Here is an 18,928-nt window from a genome sequence, read left to right as displayed (position 1 = left end):
AAACAACCGCCAAAGTGAAGAATACCATGAGAACAGGAGTTTGGTTATGGTGAACTCAGAATGGAAAGAGTTTAGGACTGAGGGGAATGGGCGGGACCTTATTTCCATGTGGTTCTATCTTAACCACTTGGTGTACTGACACAGTAAAACCACATCCCTTGCTATTTGAAAATCAGACAGAAACCTACTTCCTATTACTCAAGTAGCCCCACACCTACTTCCCCCTTTTTTTCCTCATTTCTGTTCAGAAATCCCTGAAGATTGAGACACACTCTACAGATGACCACATCCTAGAGAAACCACAAAGTTAGATCAGGAGGAAAAAGTTTGTGTCTGACATATATATTCCTAGAATAGAGAATTAGGATGACTTAAAGAGGTGACGGGAGAGAGACGTCCAGACTCCTGGAATTCAGGGCTTCATCTCTCTGAACTTCTGTCTTTTGGTTTGTAAAATGAGTGATTGGCCTGTAGGCAGGTCTGCAAGGCACTTTCTTAATTGATGATTGATGTGGGAGGGCTCAGCCCACTGTGTGCAGTGCCACCCCTGGGTGAGTAGTTTTGGATTGTATAACAGGAAAGCTGTTCAGTTGGAGAGACAGCTTAGTGATCTAGAGTACCTGACTGCTCTTGCAGAGGACCTGAGTTATATTTCTAGCAACCACATGGTGATTCACAAACTTCTATAAGTCCAGTTCCAGGAATTCTACTGACTCCTCCTGGCCTTCTCAGGTACCAAGCACACGCATATGATGTACACACACAAAACACTCATATTCATAAAATAAAATGAGTGGATTTTTAAAGAAGAAGAAGAAGAAGAAGAAGAAGAAGAAGAAGAAGAAGAAGAAGAAGAAGAAGAAGAAGAAGAAGAAGAAGAAGAAGAAGAAGAAGAAGAGGCGATGACAAGCTGAGTAAGCCATGTGAAACAAGTGGGCTAGTAAGCAGCATTCTTCCATGGTCTTTGCCTCTGTTTTTGCCTCCAGATTCCTGCCTTGAGCTCTGGTCCTGAATTATTTCCCTTCATGAGAAGGGAAAAGTTATAAGAAGGTGGTTGTGGTGTTTATCACAGCTATAGAAACCAACTATAACAAAGAGTCTACTGACAATCCCTCCCAGACAAGATTGCATGATACAAAACCAAAAATTCCTCCAGGATGGAGGAATAAATTGTCACAATGTTAGCTACTGTGGATATGCCTCACAGACATCAAGTTATAAAAGACACCCGGAATAAACATAGATATCCTAGGTATCTCCACCTACATAAGGTTGAAAAATTAAGGAAGCTAGGGGTCTACAGGATGGTTCAGTAGGGAAGGGTGCTTGCTGCCAAGCCTTCCATCCTGAGTTCAATCCCAGGAACTCACAAGGTTGAAAAACAGAACTGACTCTTAAAAGTTCTTCTCTAACCTCTATACACACACTGTGACATAGACACACACATGAAAATAAATATCAAAAAAGGAGGCAAATGATGCATGCTCTGTAGCCTCTGGCTTTGGGGGGGTGCTTATTTATTTATTTATTTATTTATGTTTTATGCTTCATGTTTTCTGGTTATTTAGTTGCTTTTCTTGTTTTTGTTTTTTTGCTAATGTGTTGGGGTTGGGGGGTCAGTACAGAAAATGAAAACTGACCTCTGTGGTTGATGAACAAAATGGCATACTCTCTATAATCAGTCACACCCCTAGACCCTCACTGTGGATTCTAGGCAGGGATTCTAGCATTGAGCCACCTCAGCTTCTCATTGGGAGATTCTAGGTAGTGGCCCAATCATCGAGTCATGCCCCAGCCCCTCACTTAGTATATATAGGAAAATTTTCTGCTACTGGGCTACATTTCCCACCCTCCTTATATTTTCATTTTATAACTAACTAATTAATTAATTGGTCTTTGGTGACAGGGTCTCTTTATGTAGTCCTGGATGTCCTGGAGATAACTATGTAGACCAGGCTGTCCTTGAACTCAAAGAGATCGTCCTGACTTTTGGCCAGTCAAGGGTTAGGATTAAAAGTAAGTACCACCATACCTGGCTCCGGCACCTTATTTATTTTTATTTTTTTTAATTTTCAGGTAGGATCTCACTAAGTTGTTCAGTATAGCTTTGAACTCATTATGTAGTGCACACTGGCTGGAATTTCCTATCCTTTTTTCCTCAGCTGCCTAAATATCTGCAGGCCTTACACCAGGGAAACACATATCAAGTATAGATAAGACAATACTTACACTTAAAGTGGGGACTAAAAAGTGAGAAGGGTCCTCTCCTGCCTGACCCAGAGCTGTTTACACGGCATGTTAACACAGGCATGTTAAGACGGACATGTTAGCATGTGATGTGGGATTCCCCTCTGTAGGCTGTAAATATGTTTTGCTTTATTGCCATTAGTTAATAAAGAAGCTACTTTGGCCAGTGAGTCAGGCATACTTCTAGTTAGCTCTTCCATCTTGAATTAACCCGTTTCTATTCATCTATGTATCACCACAAGGCTATGACCTATCGGTAAGGTTCCAGTGGTGTCTTTCTCCTTCAGTACATGGTGTCTCCTTGACTCCACCTTCTAACATGGGCATGTTAACACGGGCATGTTAACTCTGTGAACATTTATCAAGAAATCCTGGAAGGTGGGTGGAGAGGGAAGAAGGAAAACAGGGGTTGGTATGTAAAATAAAAAATAAATTTTTTAAATAAAAAAAAAACAGGCTTGTGCCCCATAAATAAATAAGTAGATAAGCAAATAAATGTATTCTCAACTTTTTTGGAGCAGTGGTTTTTCTTTACAAATATAAGACTGCATTCAGTAACAGCACTTTTTATTCTCCCAAGATATTCTATTTTACCATTGGAGACCACGGACTGTTTGTAACAAAGAAACAATTCATCTCTAATTAAAAAAAAATTGACAAACAAAAATCCTCTGTGCTAAGTACATTCTCTGTGTACACTGTACTTCAATTTTTATATTTATTTATTTATTCTTTTGTTCATTTACTTTACTAAGAATAGAGGGACAGAAAGGGCAAAGATGAGAGGATGCGAAGGGAGAAAACAGAAATAAGCAGAGAAGGTGGAAGAGATAATTTCCTGGCATGTAGGAAATAAAGACTGGATTTTACAATTATTTTGCACCTGAGAAGGTAAGGTGGGATAAGGTGGCACAGCGATTAGGAAAACCACTGAAAAATCATTTGTAGGAGTTGTGATGTTTTAGCGGGTACTGAGCCTGGCAACCCAAGTTCCGTCCCGAGAATCCCTGGAAAGAGAGGACTAATTCCTTCAAGTTATCCTCCATGGCATTATGTCCACTGTGGTACAACATGTACCAACACACAAATAAACAACAACAACAACAAAAAAAAAAAAAAAAGAGAATCTAAAGTCACTTCCCATCCTTTCCTACCCCCTCCTTCATCTGAAAATCCAGACGCACAGAGTGGAGGTTGGGAAGACGCCAGTTGTTAGGGCAGGAATATCTGGAGACTAAGTATATCTGTGCCAGGTATTTGAGACATCTGGTGTGCACCTAGGGTAGAGATGTCACATCTGACAAATTTACTTTAGCACCATATTATTTCCATGGATGGTTGGTGGCTTTCCTGATAGGTTTCTATACCCTGATAATAGGTTTCACTGCTGATGCAGTAAGTAGATCAAAGCCATATCATATATTATATTATATTATATTGCCAGGTGTATTTGAGCAAAGAAAGCACTCCTGGGTGACTGTCCAGCCCCAGAGATAGGGTGAGAGAAGGGGACAGGAGAAAAATCATCTGACCTCTCTGAAGGAATGGGCCTAAAGAACCTGTAGGTGTGGCATGATGACACATCCTCCACAAACTGGATTTGGGTCTTGAGCAGCCTTATTGAAGGAGCCATTGCCACCCAGAATGGACTGGCCAGGAACTGGACTCCCTGTGGCTTTTCTGGGAGGGCTGGATCTGCAGAGGGAGCAATGGCAAACGCAGAGGACCTGGAGAGTCCAGCTGAACACTTTCTACCCTCCGTATCACAGAACTGGCAGTGTGATGATCTCTGGGAATCAGACATGAAAAGAACCCAAATTCCTCTTTCTTACACATATACAAGGAGTTCGGCCCCCTCCAGTGAGGTTCTGTGATGGGATGCAATGACATTGTTGTTACAATTTCAGCAATTTTATGTATCTCCTCTCTGCCCACCCCCTACTTTGTCCTTGAATTCTCAGTAAAACCTTTGGGGTATAATATGCATATAAAATGTTGCACCTATTATTTATATATTGCTCAATGAGATAAGTGAAATAGACACAAAGCAGCTATATTAAACCACCAGGCTCAGAGAACACTGTGGAAGAGTAGGGGCTGAAAGAACATTGGAGCTGGCAATGGGGAGGACTGCTGGGAAATGCTGTTTTCTGGATATGACTTGGCTGCTGCACTATGAACTCACAGCAGCTATATTTATATATACTATATCTGCAGATGATAATGCCAATTAAAATTTCCAATACGGAAAAAAAAATCCAATGTGGAGTAGGGAATGGGCTCCTGAGGCCACACCACGACAGAGAAGTTATTGGCAGCAGATAGCTGCTGAGGAATAGAGAGTCATTTTCCTTTCTCTTTACCTTTAAATATTTATTTTATTTTATGTATCTCAGTATTTTCTGCATGTGTATCTGTGAACCATGTGTATGCCTGGTGCCCACAAAAGTCAGAGGTTGGCATTGGATTTCTTAAAACTGGATTTACATATGGTTTTCAGCAGTCGTGAAGGTGCCAGAAATCAAATCTGGGTCTTCTGAAAAAAAAAAAAGAAAAAAAAGAAAATGAAACTGCTGAGTCATCTCCCTATCCCTGAGTTATGTGGTTTAATATTTGTGGTGTGATATTCTGACATGGTTGTTGGTCATAGCATTAGAAAAATTAATATTGAATCTGCAGATAATACTAAGTTGGTAGAGTGTTTACTTAGCATTCACAAATCCCCAAATTTCACCCCCAGTACCAAATAATCTAGGCATGGTGGTGTATATCTCTCATTCCAGCACCCAGGAGATGAAAACAGAAAAATCAGTTCAAGATAATCTCCAGCTACATAGAGAGATCTAGGCCACCCTGGGCTACATGAAAACCACCTTCAAATGAAAAAAGAAAGGAGAGAAGAAAGGGAGAAGAGAGTAGGGAAAGGAGGGGATGAAAAGGGAAAAGATGGGGAAAAAAGAAACTTGATAAATGTTCTAAGAAATTCTCTCCCTCCCTCCCTTCCTCTCTTCCCTTTTCCTCTCCTCTTCCCCTATCCCTCTCTCTTGTCTCTCTCTTCTTCCCTCCCTTGTTTTTTCTCTCCCCCACCTCAAGAAATTCCACCAGAAGAGGTAAGTGCATGAATGTACAGTATGAGAATCATATGTTGTGTCTACATTCACAACCTGCTATAGTCTCTAAAATCAGTAGGTTTGGGCTAGAGAGATTGCTCAGACATTAAGAACTCTTGATATTCTTGCAAAGGACCTGAGTTTGACTCCCAGCACATATATCAGGTTTCTCATAGCTGCCTGTACCTCCAACTCCAGGGAAATCTGACACCGATTTCTGACCTCCACAGGTACCCGTGTAGTAGAGAAAGGGGTCCCTTTGTTCCATCCCGCCTGACTAGCTTACACCCGAAATAACCACACAGAAATTGTATTAATTAAATCACTGCCTGGCCCATTGTCTCTAGCCCCTTATTAGCTAACTCTCACATCTTGATTTAACCCATTTCTAATAATCTGTATCACCACATATTCATGGCTTACTACGAAAGATTCAGCATGTCTGACCTGGCAGCTCCATGGTGGCTCTCTCTCTGCCCTTCTTCCCAGCATTCAGTTCTGTCTACTCCGCCTACCTAAGTGCTGCCCTATCAAAAGGCCAAGGCAGTTTCTTTATTCAACCAATGAAAGCAACACAAATACAGAAGGCTCTCCTACACCATAGCCACATCCATATGCACATACAGATATACACATAAACACAAATGATAAAAAAATAAACTTTAAAAATTAGCTGCACACATATTTAGACACACACACACATAGTGCTTCAGTATGTCACCTATTTGCATACTGGATCATTGCTGATATAATTACTTAAGATTGTGTCATTCCAGGGCAGGGTGGAGCTGTAATNCATACATACACACACACATATATATATATATTCCCTCTAGAAGGCCAATTGGTAAACACTTTCCAGCATGCCACAATATAGATAGCATATGTGTTTTGCAACCTGTAAGAGCCTTATTTAAACCCTCGCTTCCTCACTACTCATGTGAACTCAGTCTAATTGCTTTTTTCTTCAGACCTTTGTTCTCTTCAGCCTGTTTGCTACCTATCATAACTATTGCAAGAGATCTCTTGAATACAGCTCATAAATACTGAGAAGGGAGCCAGGATCTTACCATAAATCACAACCACCATCAACATTATGTTAGCTTACATCTGCTGTTCTCACTCGTCTTCTGCATTCTGAGACTGAACCTCATTGCCCTAACACTTCCCATCTGACTTGTTTGTCTCATTTTCATATCTATTTATGATATGAGAATATCTGTTTAGGCCAGTGGTTCTCAACCTTCCTAATGCTGCAACCCTTTAATACACTATCTTATCTTAGGTGACCCTCCTATCCATAAAATTAATTCATTGTTACTTCATAACAGAAAGTTTGCTACTGTTATGAATCATAATGTAAAAATCTGATATTCCATGTGTATTTTTTATGTTGCAAATTGACCCAAAGGGGTGGCAACCCACAAATTGAGAAACACTGATTGAGGCAATCAACAAGTTGGAGAATCATTCTGAAGCCTTTATTCTGAAATCTGAAATTCTGAAACCAATTTGGAATTGGGTCTTGGGGGGGAAAATCCCCATGATCCATTTTGCACCTGATAACTTTAGAAAAGGAAGGTCTCTGTGAATGTGTAAGGGAAAAGGCCAGAGATTGATTCATGTGCCTGTGTATGCCAAGCAATGAGCTAGTATCTTAGTAACCACAAACCAAGCAGTGGTTTAAAATTTTAGAAACATCTTGTCTCATATGTCTGAAATCAGAAGTCTGAAATTGAGCTTTCACCAGAGTTGGTTCTGCTTTTCTGCTTTAGAAACTCTGTAGGGAAAACCACACCCCTGTCCCCTAGCTGTAGTCAACTCCTAGGCATTCCCAACACCTCTCCTGTGTGGAAGTCCTAATCCATAGTGCTTCAAAATGTCACCTATTTGCATACTGGATCATTGCTGATATAATTACTTAAGATTGTGTCATTCCAGGGCAGGGTGGAGCTGTAATCAAGTATGACCAGAATTCTTACGTAAAGGGAAATCTAGACATAGACACACACACACACACACACACACACACACACACACACACACGAAAAACAGTGTGGCAGTTAGCTGAGTTACAGACTTGGAAAAAAATCCTCTCTCACAGAGTCAGGAAGAACAAGTTCTACTAACACCTTGATCTTGAATTTACAGCTTCCACAACTGTGCAGCAGTAATTTTCTGTTGTCTCACCAGCCTCCGTTACCAAGGAAGCTATAACAAATGAGTATGCTTGGCTCACAGATGCGTCACAGTTCAGCCTATCTTCCCGTCACTTTCTCAGCAGTGTCGGAATTTACGGCCCACCCTACACACAGGGTGAGCTCATCTTAACGTTTGTAACTTCATTATGTCTGCGAATGGAACCAGTGTCCTCAGATTCTGAAACTTAGAGCTAGCTTTGGGATGCCATCAACTGGCTTACTACATACAAAGGTCCTTGTGCATTCTGAGATCTAATCCTTGTTCCAAAAATCAGAGGAAAAGAGAGGCTCAGAGAGAATGTCATAGTCTTTTTGATGTTATATGCATATTTCATATGCATATTCAGATTGGAGGTATTCTAGTTTGATGCTTACCACTCAAATAGTCCCCACGCATGCTCTTGTAGTATTTATTCCATTACCCTCACTCTTCTACCCCTTCCCTGTGCACCCCTAAGATCTTTTCTACCCTCTTCTACCTCCAAGAACAATTGAATTTCTTCATGACACTAAATACAGAAGACTCCTGGTTTCTCTTTCTTTAAAATGGGTATTATAGCGCTTCCTTCAGATGTTTCTGGAGGATTAAATGAGAAATTGTACCCAGGCTAATGTCATTTATAAATTAATAGATTGGATTATGCTATTTTACCTCAGAACCCATCATTTCCCTAGTCGTGTGATCTCCAAATTTTATAGCACATGAAGAGTTCTGGTGTCCCATGCTCACAGAAACATAAGGTAAATGTCCTTTAATCTGAATCTTAATGAATGTAACAGAGCGTTAGATGATTTAGGGACTCAGAGTCAAGAGCACTAGCTGCTCTTCTGGAGGTATTGTATTTAGTTCCCAACATCCACATGGAGGTTCACAACCATCTGTAATTCCAGATCCAAAGAATCCAATGACCCCTTCTGCCCTTTGGAGGCACTGCATTCAGGTGCACATACATACAAACACAAGGGTAAAAAAATAATACTTGGTTTTTGAAAATAGCTACTTTGGAGCTCATATGATCTGCAAGATTATAAGACAAGAGCTGCTGGGGATGTGCCTCAGTTGGTAGGGGGTTTGGTTAGCATGGGTGAAGCCTGAGTCTCATCCCTATTGTAAGTCCCAAGTCCCAGTCTCTGGCCTCTATCTTTGGAGGCCCCGTCCCTGTGCCTGCCAAGCCTTGACCCCTCCCCAGAGGAGTATCAAGACAAGACCACCAAAATCTTGACCACGCCCCCAGTCTACTTAAACTGCTTCCCCTGAAGGTCCCCTCGTGGTCTCTTTCCTCTCCCCTCGGTGGTCGCGTTCATGGTTCCACTTTGGGACCACCTAAAAGCGCAGGAATCCTTTTCTTTCCTGATGAATAAAAAAGAAAGAAAAAAGCAAGACATGAATGCTCCCAGGTATGGTGAATGAGGTTTATTGTAGATAAAAGAGAACATAGGCAGAGGCAGGCACATCTGAGAGCCCAAAGTGAACATGACCCTGAGCCACGCCATGTGAGAAGAGGGTGAATGCGAGACAGCAGAGCCAGAAGACCAAGGAGGGTAAAGGATGGACAAAAGGGGTCAGATAACAATAATGGCAGAATTCTATAGAAAAGGGGATCTGCTTCAGGACTGGAGAAGTCTATTGTATGGCAGTAGGGTATGCCAACCAAACCCTACAGCAAGTAGGGATTGAGGAACATAGGGAGAACCTGGAGGTTAGGTCCACTCTAGTATGTTAAATAGACACCTCAGTTAGCCATTGCTCTTGGGTTTGAGACCTAACATCTTCGCCTTTTTGTTGATAATAAAAGATAAGGGGTGATGTGATATTTTTACGATTGCTTCCTGCTGACATTGCAACATCTTTGTTGGGGGGCCCAAGAATGCTGGAATGCTGGTCAAGAACAGGAAGAAAGAGAGAGGAGAATGAAGGCTGTTTCACTTCCTGTCCAGACTCTGTGCAACCCTCTGGGGCTAGGGAAGTGCAGGTCACACTGGAGCAGTCTGTAAGGCTGGACCACCTGGGACTATATGCTTTGGAGTCATAGGCTGTGGTCAATCTTTTTGGAAATTTCATCAGAAGCACCTAGGGCAGGAGAGTTTGGAGCAGTTAGCAGACTTTAGTTGATTAGGAATCTGCTGGGATACACATAGAAACAGAAGTTAAGCTGACATTTGAATTTCAGAAATCATCAACCAGTAGACAAATTAGCAGGAAAGAAAAAGGCAAGCACCTTTGTTCCAGGCATACACAAGGAGGCATCCCGAGAATGCAAAGTGAATATCCTATAAGATTTAAAATTGTATGTGCCCTTCTTTATAGCAAAATGGAAGTAAGGGCTGTATTTAAAGGAAGAGAAAATTACTTTTACAGGACATGAGTGATAAGTGTAATGATCTGTCCTGTCACTTTAAGAGAAAAGCCCAGCCCACTCTCCTCCCTGTCTCTACTGCCAAGGCAGGCAGATCTTCCTTCTGCTTCCAGTCTAAGCCCTTCCTTTCCATGTGTCTCTCAATATCTCTCTTTCTCTCTCTCTGTCTCTCTCTCTGTCTCTCTGTCTCTCTCTGTCTCTGTCTCTCTCTCTCTCCACTCTCTGTCTGCTCTTCTCCCTTCTCCTCTTCCCCCCATTTCCCCTCCATAACCCACTAAATAATAGCCACTTCCTCAGCATAGCATGCCTCCCTGCCTTGGGTTCTCACCCACCATGAGACTTTGTGCCTAGGACTGGCTGGCCCTCATGTCCCACGGGCCACTTGGGTACTCCCTGCCTGGGACCTGGCTGCCTTCGTGGCCCAACATGGTCTCAGGACCCACTGCCAGCTGCCTGTCGCCACTTGGAGACCTGCAGCGTGTTCTCACAGGCCGCTGCCCACTGCTGCCAATCGGGGACCCGCAGCATTTCTGCTGCTGTGCCCCGCGGGGACAGCACAGCCTTTTTATCTAAGCCATAACAATGGGTATCCCTGAAGAGTAGACAGTATTGAGGGAGAACAGTTACCCGATCTTCAGTGTGGCACTCTCAGTCTCTTCTATGATGACAGTTTCATTTTCCCTGGTTGATCAAATAACAGACAGAGGTTGTGGGCCATTGTATTCCTGTCTTGTAGAGCCTATCTTTATGCAGACAAAAGAACCTGGAATAAAAGCCCTACCTGCTCTTGCCGCTACACTGACACTGTTTGCAATCCAAAGTGATGGTTTTGTATTATTTTTCAAACCTCAGCAGTAGAGAGGAAACTATAGCAATGCTATTTCCATTTTTCTGTCTCACTGGGAATGTCATTGTTATGGCTTTGGCCTACTGCCCTATGGGTAACTAAAGCATTTGCCACAAAAGAGGTCTCTTCACTTCTGACCTAGCATCTTCCACTTGTCTCCTCCCATGAACCCCTCTGTGGATCCAATTGTCTATGCTGCAGACTCTCTGCTAGTCCCCACAACATTCCATGGGTCCCACGGAGCAATCTCTTCTAGTAGGGAAGAATGGTCTCTTTACCCCACACTCTAGAATGAGAATGATCAACACTAAGGCTGTTCACATACATAAAAATAGTGATTGGATGTTGTGATCAAAGGTGGATAGAGACAAGTTTGGGTATGAAGGTGGCTGGCTCAAGGCAACCAGTCTTGGAATCCAGTGTGACTCAGAACATGGGCTCTTTCCAATTTCCACTTGGCTGATTCTTCAGATAAGAGATAATGTAGTCAAGGAAGAAGCAGTCTTGTCTCTGCTCTCAACCCAGCACATTCATCAGCCCTCCCACTCCCCAGAGATTGCTGGTTCTGTGCCATGCTCTAGTTTGTATCTGAAATGTCTCCACTTCTCTCCTAGCTAGTGATGCTAACTTGGAAGGTTGCCAGCATTTAGGATATGGAGGCTTGTGATGGTATTCTCTGCCAACCTCACAGAATATGTAGTACTTAAGAGATAAGCCTCCACAGACTCCTAGGAGAGATTATTCATATTAGGTTAGCTTCTACCCATGCCTATAGAGGTTATCTTGATTAGGGGTGGGTAGTGTAATGGTTTGCTCTGTCCCTTTAATAGACAAGCCATGCCCACTCCCCACCCCCCTCTGAGGCAAGCTTATCTTCAGCTTCCAGCCTGAGTCCCTCCCCTTCTGTCTCTCTTGGAGAGGCAGCTTCTGTCTCTCCCTCTCCCGACTTTTCCCCTTCCCCCACTCTGCCTTCTCCCTTTCTCCCCCTTCCCATCTATAGCCCACTAAATAAATATCCAACCTCACTCTGCATGGCATACCTATCTATGTGTCTGTCTCTCACCCACCACGTGGCTCCCTGCCCCGGACCAGCCATGGCTTCTTGCCTGGAACCAGGCACCTCCAGGGTCCTATGTAGTGGTCTTGTGGTGTGCCCATCTGTCTGTCTCTCCTTGTGGGACTGGTTGCCTCATTGAGGTCTCTCACCTACCCTGCAGCTGTAGCTACCTGCCTGAAACTCATGGCCCTCTGCAGCCACTCAGGGAACTGCACCATCCCTGCCTATAACTGTCTGATCTCAGGACCTGCTGCTTGCTGCCTGCTACCACTCTGAGGACCTGCAGCATGGTCTCATTGCCCCCTGCCCACTGCAGCCACTTGGGGATCCACAGCATTTTACTTTTACTATTACAGGAAAAACTGCCTATTGTGAGTTGCACCATTCCACCAGCTGTGGTTGAACGGCATTCATTGTCCTCTGCCTTCCTGCTATATTGCAATGTGATCAGCTGCCTCAAGCTTCTGCTACCATTACAGAGGAGCCTTTGCAGCTCTGAGCCAAGATAAAAACCCTTCCTTAATCAAATTGCCTTTTCAGAGTATTTCAACATAGCAAGAGAAAATAGCCAATACAGGCCTGGGGAGGGTAAATAGGACACTAGAGCAAGATTTTACAGGTTATTCACAGTCCCTACTCCCCCATGTCTTCCTTGTCTGCCATAATAAAATCAGACTCTACCACTTGGCTGCCATAAAACTGAGCTTCTCTGACATACTTTCCCCACTGTGGTGAACTAAAATCTTTGAAAACCATGAGCCAAAGTAAATCTTTCCTCCATTGAGTTTGTTTCGGTCTAGTGTTGTGATCATAACAAGGCAAAAGCAATTTCCACAAAGGAATAAAATCACTTCATAACCTCTATGCTGGGGGGACTCTTGCTTGATTAAGGTTTACGATATGAGAAACGACTTGAAATAATTGTAATCCCATCCTCGGCCTCCATCTTTAGAGGCCCTTCCCCTGTGCCCCCTGAACATTGACCCCTCCCCAGGAAAAGTCAAGATCACTCCCACAGGCTACTTAAACTGCTCCCCAGAAAATAAACACTTGGTTTTCCCTTTCCTCTCCAGTGGTCGTGTTGGCAGCTTTCCGTTCCCCTCGGGGCCACCCGGGAGCACAGGTGTCTAATTAAACCTGTATAGCTGGTCTGATTTGGCTTGATTGGGATTAATTTGCATTGGCCGAGAGGCTTGGTTAGGAAAATATTTCTAACAATAATCTCATCCTATAGATGATGAAAGAGAGGTTCTGGGGAATGAGCCTTTCAAATAACATGTAAGTATCTGATAAAATCAGGGCTTGTGTCTCTTTTCAAACTTAATGGGAATCTTCTTGAAGAAACAAGGTGATGGTGCGCTGGGAAGAGTGAGCCCTCAAGATGGGTAATAGGTCTAATTTTCTTTCTGCTGCTGTGACAAACACCCTGACAAAAAGTATTTTTGAGGGAGAAAGGGTACATTTGGCTTACAGATCCAGGTCACAGGCTATTACTAAGGAACTCATGGCAAGAACCCGAAGGCAAGCATGCTACATGCTACCTCATCCGCACAGCACTACCTGCAACTGAGTATGGTAGGAACCACAGAGGATGCTGGCTGCTGGCAGGTTCATGTTCAGCTAGCTTTGTTATACAGTTTAGAATCACAGGCCTAAGGAATGGTACCTGCCACCGTGGGATCCCTGGGGTCAATGTGGAAAAGTGAGATAAACTACTGCTAACTGTCGTCTGACTTTCAACAACTTCAGAAAGCTTCTGTCCTGGCATGTGTGTACAAATCCCCAGTACATGTACAAATATTACATACAAAGAATAAAAATAATTTTAAGAAAAACGAGCCCAGGTTTCTTTTCTTTCCAGTATCAAGGCCCTCTTTCTTCGGGTCAGAAGTCCAGACCCTAACTCTCCTCCCACAGACATAGATGTCCAAGTTCTAGTCCTCCTCCCTCAGACCCAGAGATTCAGACCCCATCTTTCCTCCCTCAGACTCAAGTGTCAAGGTCCCAGTCTCCTGCCTCAGATCATGGGTCCAGGCCTTGTCCCTTCTTCCCTCCCACATAGAGGTACACCTACTCTGTCACCTGGCTCAACTAGCCCTCATCCTTGCTTCTTCCAGCTGACATACTTTTCTTGAGCCTCACTTCTTCTCTGTGGAAACCAAGATCCCTCCTCTCTTGCTTGTCCGAGCAGAGACATAGAGCTCTGAGAAAATTCCCTGTCCTCTTTCATTCTCTTCTTCTTTCTTTTTCCTCCAGGGGAAGAGTAGAGTGGTGAAAATCCCTGGAGAATGTCTAGGCATAGGGGCCTCTGTCTGGGACAGCTGTCTTCCAGAGGCATGGAATTAAACTCCCTCCATTGGGTGGTTTCCCAGGAATCTTTCTTGAAGGCCTAGGTATTTCCTGGAATCTTGAGTGTGGGGGAGGAATAGCTCAGTGAGGCCCCATTGGCAGTATTAGGATCCAAGTCCTCCCAGTTCCTGGAAGTCAGTAGCAAATTGCTTGCATGTCTGGGATCTGTGCCCATCCTGGGGACGCCTTGCCTCAGGTCCCATTTCCACAGCTGGGAGTAACATATCCTGCCCAACTGAGTGGTAGCCATAGAGCTGCGGGGTGTGGGCCTCCCAGATGCTGGACCCTCTTCCTCCTCCTGTCACTTGCTCTCCTCCTCCCCGCTCTCTGCTGTCATCCCACCTCCCCCATCACTTCTGCCTTCCTGGGAAATCCCAGTGTGTGAGCAATTGACTCTGCTACATCAGGAGTTACAGCCCCGGAGAGGTGGTACAGCCGGCTGACGAAAGATAAGACTGAGCAAAGGGAAATTCTAGGGAGTTGGGGCCTGGGGAGAACGGAGAGAGAGAGAGAAGGAAAATGAGAATAAAGAAAGAGGCAGATCAATAGACAAACACACAGAAAATAAAGTCAGGGAGAGCAGGTATTAGGGCAACCCACACACCCTTTATTTCTTTAATCTAGTACTTCCTAGGACACAGGAAGTGGCAATCTGGGCTACAGGGTGAGTTCAAGGTCAGCCGGGGGCAACAGGAAGGAGCGGTGAGTAGAGAGATAAAAGAAAGAGGAAAAAGAGAGAAAGGGAAGGGAGAGAGGGAGAGAGACAGAAAGAGGACATAAGGGTTAGAAGTTTAGAGAGGAACAAACTTTAGCCTTTCTCTTTTCTTTCCCCTCTCCCCGATTCTGATTTTTCATCCTGACAACCATTCAACACCTGATGATCTACCACCTGCTTAGCGCAGGAACTGGCCTAAGCTCTAAGGGCAGGGAAATGTGTAGAAAGGATAAGGACCTCTGTCTATGGAGAGCTTATGTTCTAACAAGGCCCTCATTACACACACGCACACACACACACACACACACACACACACACACACACACACACAAAAGATGCTGAGCAATCGAGTCTATACATTATACAGAAAGCTGATCCGTGCTGTGGGAGAAAAGCGAAAACAGAGAATCAGGGCCCGTGGCCCATAAAGGTGAGAAAAGTGTGACAGTTGAGTGACTTAACTTGTGACAGCCGGAGCTCATTACATGGCTTGTTCACATTTTGGGGGATCAGGAAAAGAGACCTGGCTTCTAACATCTGAAGCCCTTCACTGGTGTACCAGTAATACTACCCAGTGGCCAGTGTCTGCCAGTTAGACACAGTGACCCCCCCCAAACTCTAATTCTGAGTAGACAAGGAGTTCAATATGAGGTGCTCTAGCTTCTTTTCTGTGATAAAACACTGATCAAAATCAACATGGAAGAGGAAAAGATTTATCTGTCTTATAATTTCAGGTCACACTCGATCATTAACAGAACTCAGGTAGGAGCATAAGGAAGAAACCATGAAAGAATACTCCTTGGTTGGCTCACTTGCAGGCTCATGCTTAACTAATTGTAGTCTACAGCCCAGGGCTACCTGCCTTGGGAAAGCACCCATAGTGGGTGGTGCCCCCTACATCATCAGTCAAGACATTGTCAGACATGGCCACAGGCCAATCTGATCTAGAGGCTCTCCTTTGAAATAACTCTAGGCTGTGTAAAGTTTACACTAAGGATGACAAGAGATTATCTGAGGAGAGACTGTAGCTGCATCTTGATAGGTGTGTCTCCCTGTGGTCAGAACCTCCTTGCCGTTAAACATCTTGGAAGCAGTTAGGTTGTTCTTGTTATATCAGAAAGTAAGACACTTGGAAATTCTCTAACGCATGTGTAGTAACCAAGGGTCTACACACCCAAATTACCCGATGTTTATTTATATATATATAATCACTCTAGTTCTTGTTTTTACTGTCTATGTTTGTTGTTTTTTGTAGACTGTTTTAGAGGGGTAGGTGAAGAAATACTTTAAAAAGGAGACCCAGCCCATCATGATTTGGGGAGAAGAAAGGGTTACTTAATTCTATGACTATGTCACACACCTCATAAATATTCGTTACAATTTCTTTAAAAATCTGCAACACTGAACCCACCTTCATGCAGTCCAGTTCAGTCTTCCCCTACAGTTTGTTTGTTCAGCTTTTTAAAATAAACTTTTGCTCACTGTCTTGTCTTTTGAATGAATACTTTTTTCAAAAGCTGAAAGTCAACCCCCCTCTCTCTTACACACACACACACACACACACACACACACACACACACGCACATACACACAAACACACACTCCATAACAGCTCCTCAACCTTTAGCACAGCACCACCAGCTGGTTACTAAGTGTTCAAGCACATGACCCTGTGAGAGATACCTCCCTCCACCTCTCCTTTTCAGTATCTGGATTTTTTCAGAGTATTTCCTCTCCAAGTCAGAACACTTTACAGAGTAACCACCTAGATCGACAGCAGCATTTAAGAAAATGCAGATTTTTTCCAAGTTAACTTTTTCAGTGGCCATTTATCCTCCTTAGTTCTCCAGGAAACTCAAATGTCTCTTACTTTAAGCTGGGGCTGTAGTTCAGGTAACAGTGTTTGCTTAACATTCAAAAAGTCCTGGATTTTTTCCCCCAAACTGCATAAACCAGTCATGCTACCACACACCTGCGATCCTAGCGCTTGAGAAGTAGAGGCTTGAGGATCAGGAATTCAGTGTCATCTTCAGTTATCTGGGTTAGAGCCCAACCTGGGCTGAGAGAGGTCAGGTTTCAAACCAGGACAACAGGCTGAGGTGCCTACTTACCATATCAAAGTGAACCTGGTTCTCCAAGCCTCCCTAAATCCCTATCTGTTACAGGGCCCTCCTGGTGGGCACACCCCTTCCCTAAACTTTTCCAGCCCAGAGGTTGGGCTGCCCTTCCATATATAATACAACCATTTGGTTACCTGGTCTTTCCGTCTATTCTCTTTTGCTACACTTTCCTCCCCTCTCCCCATTTTTCTTCCCCTCTTCCTCTCCTCACATGGCTCAGGGTCATGGCCACTCTGGGCTCTCCTAGATGCCCCTGCCTCTGCCTATGTCTGTCCCCCTTTGTCCACAATAAACATTCTCCTCCATCTTAACTGGGAGCAATCATGTTTCTTGCCTTTTTATTTCATTTTTCATTCATGAGAAACTATGCCTCAAAACACTAATAAAACCCCCTCCTCCAATTATCTAAGGGGCATATTTTCCCCCCCCCTCTCTCTCTCTCTCTCTCTCTCTCTCTCTCTCTCTCTAGTTTCACAAGACAGGTTTCTCTGTAACTTTGGAGCCTTTCCTGGAACTAGCTCTCGTAGACCAGGCTGGCTCAAACTTACAAAGATCTGCCTGCCTCTACCTCCCGAGTGCTGGGATTAAAGGCGTGCGCCACCACCGCCGGGCTAAGGAGCATATATATATTCAAGACCCTTCCCGAATACTTGAAATTATACATAGTACCCAGTCCTACACACACACTAAGAACCTTGCACTGCATGATTTCTTTTCAGTACACCTGAATTTGCAAGTGTACACAACCATGCCCAGTGTTAAATATCAAACCCACAGTCTAAATGCCTGCTAGGCAATCACTCTCCAACCGAGCTACATCCTCATCATGGATATATAATTTTGCCTTTCAATCTAAAAGTCATTTTTAAAGATTTTATGTGTACAAGTGTTTGGCTTACATATATGGCTGTGCATCATGTACCTACAGTGCCTACAAAGGTTCAAAAGAGGACACAGATCCACTGGACCTGGAGTCACAGGCAATTGTGAGCAGTCATGGGAGTGCTGGAAACTGAACCCAGGTCCTTGTCAAGAGTAGCAAGTACTCTTACCACTGAGTCATCTCTGCAGCTGCCCGTGCCTTCTTCTTAAAAGATTTATTGTATTTTTATGTGTATGCTGCATGTGGATAGGTGACCACAGAGGCCAGAAGAAGGCATCAAATACACTAGAGCTGGAGTTAGAGGTGGTTATAAGCCACCCAACATGAGTTCTGGGACCCCAACCCAAATCTTCTGCAAAAAAGCATTCTTAACCACTGAGCCATTTGTTCATCTCTCCAAGCAATTTAAAAAGTAATCTCACCTTTATGTATCTCATTACTTCTCAGCTACTCTGCACTTCCACAACACCTCTCACTGAGTGCTTTGTCAACTAGCCACACCATGTCTTTGCCTGGGATGCCTTTTCCCTTCTTCCCTTTCCACTCCCATAATTCCTCATTGATCAGGAGCACCTCCTCCAGGAAGCCCTTCCTGCCTTTCAGTTGGGTGGAACTGTTACTCCATCAGTGCCCAGTCCTCTATTTATACAGCTGTCTCCTCTAGAGGAATGGCAACTCCTCAGAGGGAGGCAGGGCCCCCTGCTGAGTCATTTGTGTGTGCCTGGCATCACTTAGCCCAGGGCCTCACCCATCAGTTGACCCTACAAAGAACACATGTTTTTCCTGTTTCTTCTCCATTTGTGGCTACCACCCTTACCTTTCTCTCCTGTCTTCTCATGATGAAATTAAATAACCCTTCTGGAGAAGGAAGGTCATTGTAGACTCAGGGCAGGCACCAGTTAAAAGCTACCATGAGAGGGGAGAGAGCTGGGCAACAGTGCTCAGCTTCCTCTGTCTTTGTCATCTTGTCTTTACTACATTCAATCCTGATCATCTATGCTTGCAAGGAATTATGGGATAGTGGACCTCTGTGTCTGAGAGA

The sequence above is a fragment of the Alexandromys fortis genome, unplaced genomic scaffold (assembly GCF_014885135.2).
Source record: "Alexandromys fortis isolate MF-2015 unplaced genomic scaffold, M_Fortis_MF-2015_v1.1 scaffold_141, whole genome shotgun sequence".
Lineage (NCBI taxonomy): Eukaryota > Metazoa > Chordata > Mammalia > Rodentia > Cricetidae > Alexandromys > Alexandromys fortis.
The sequence above is the reverse complement of the archived record's forward strand: the minus strand, read 5'-3'. Positions refer to the sequence as shown.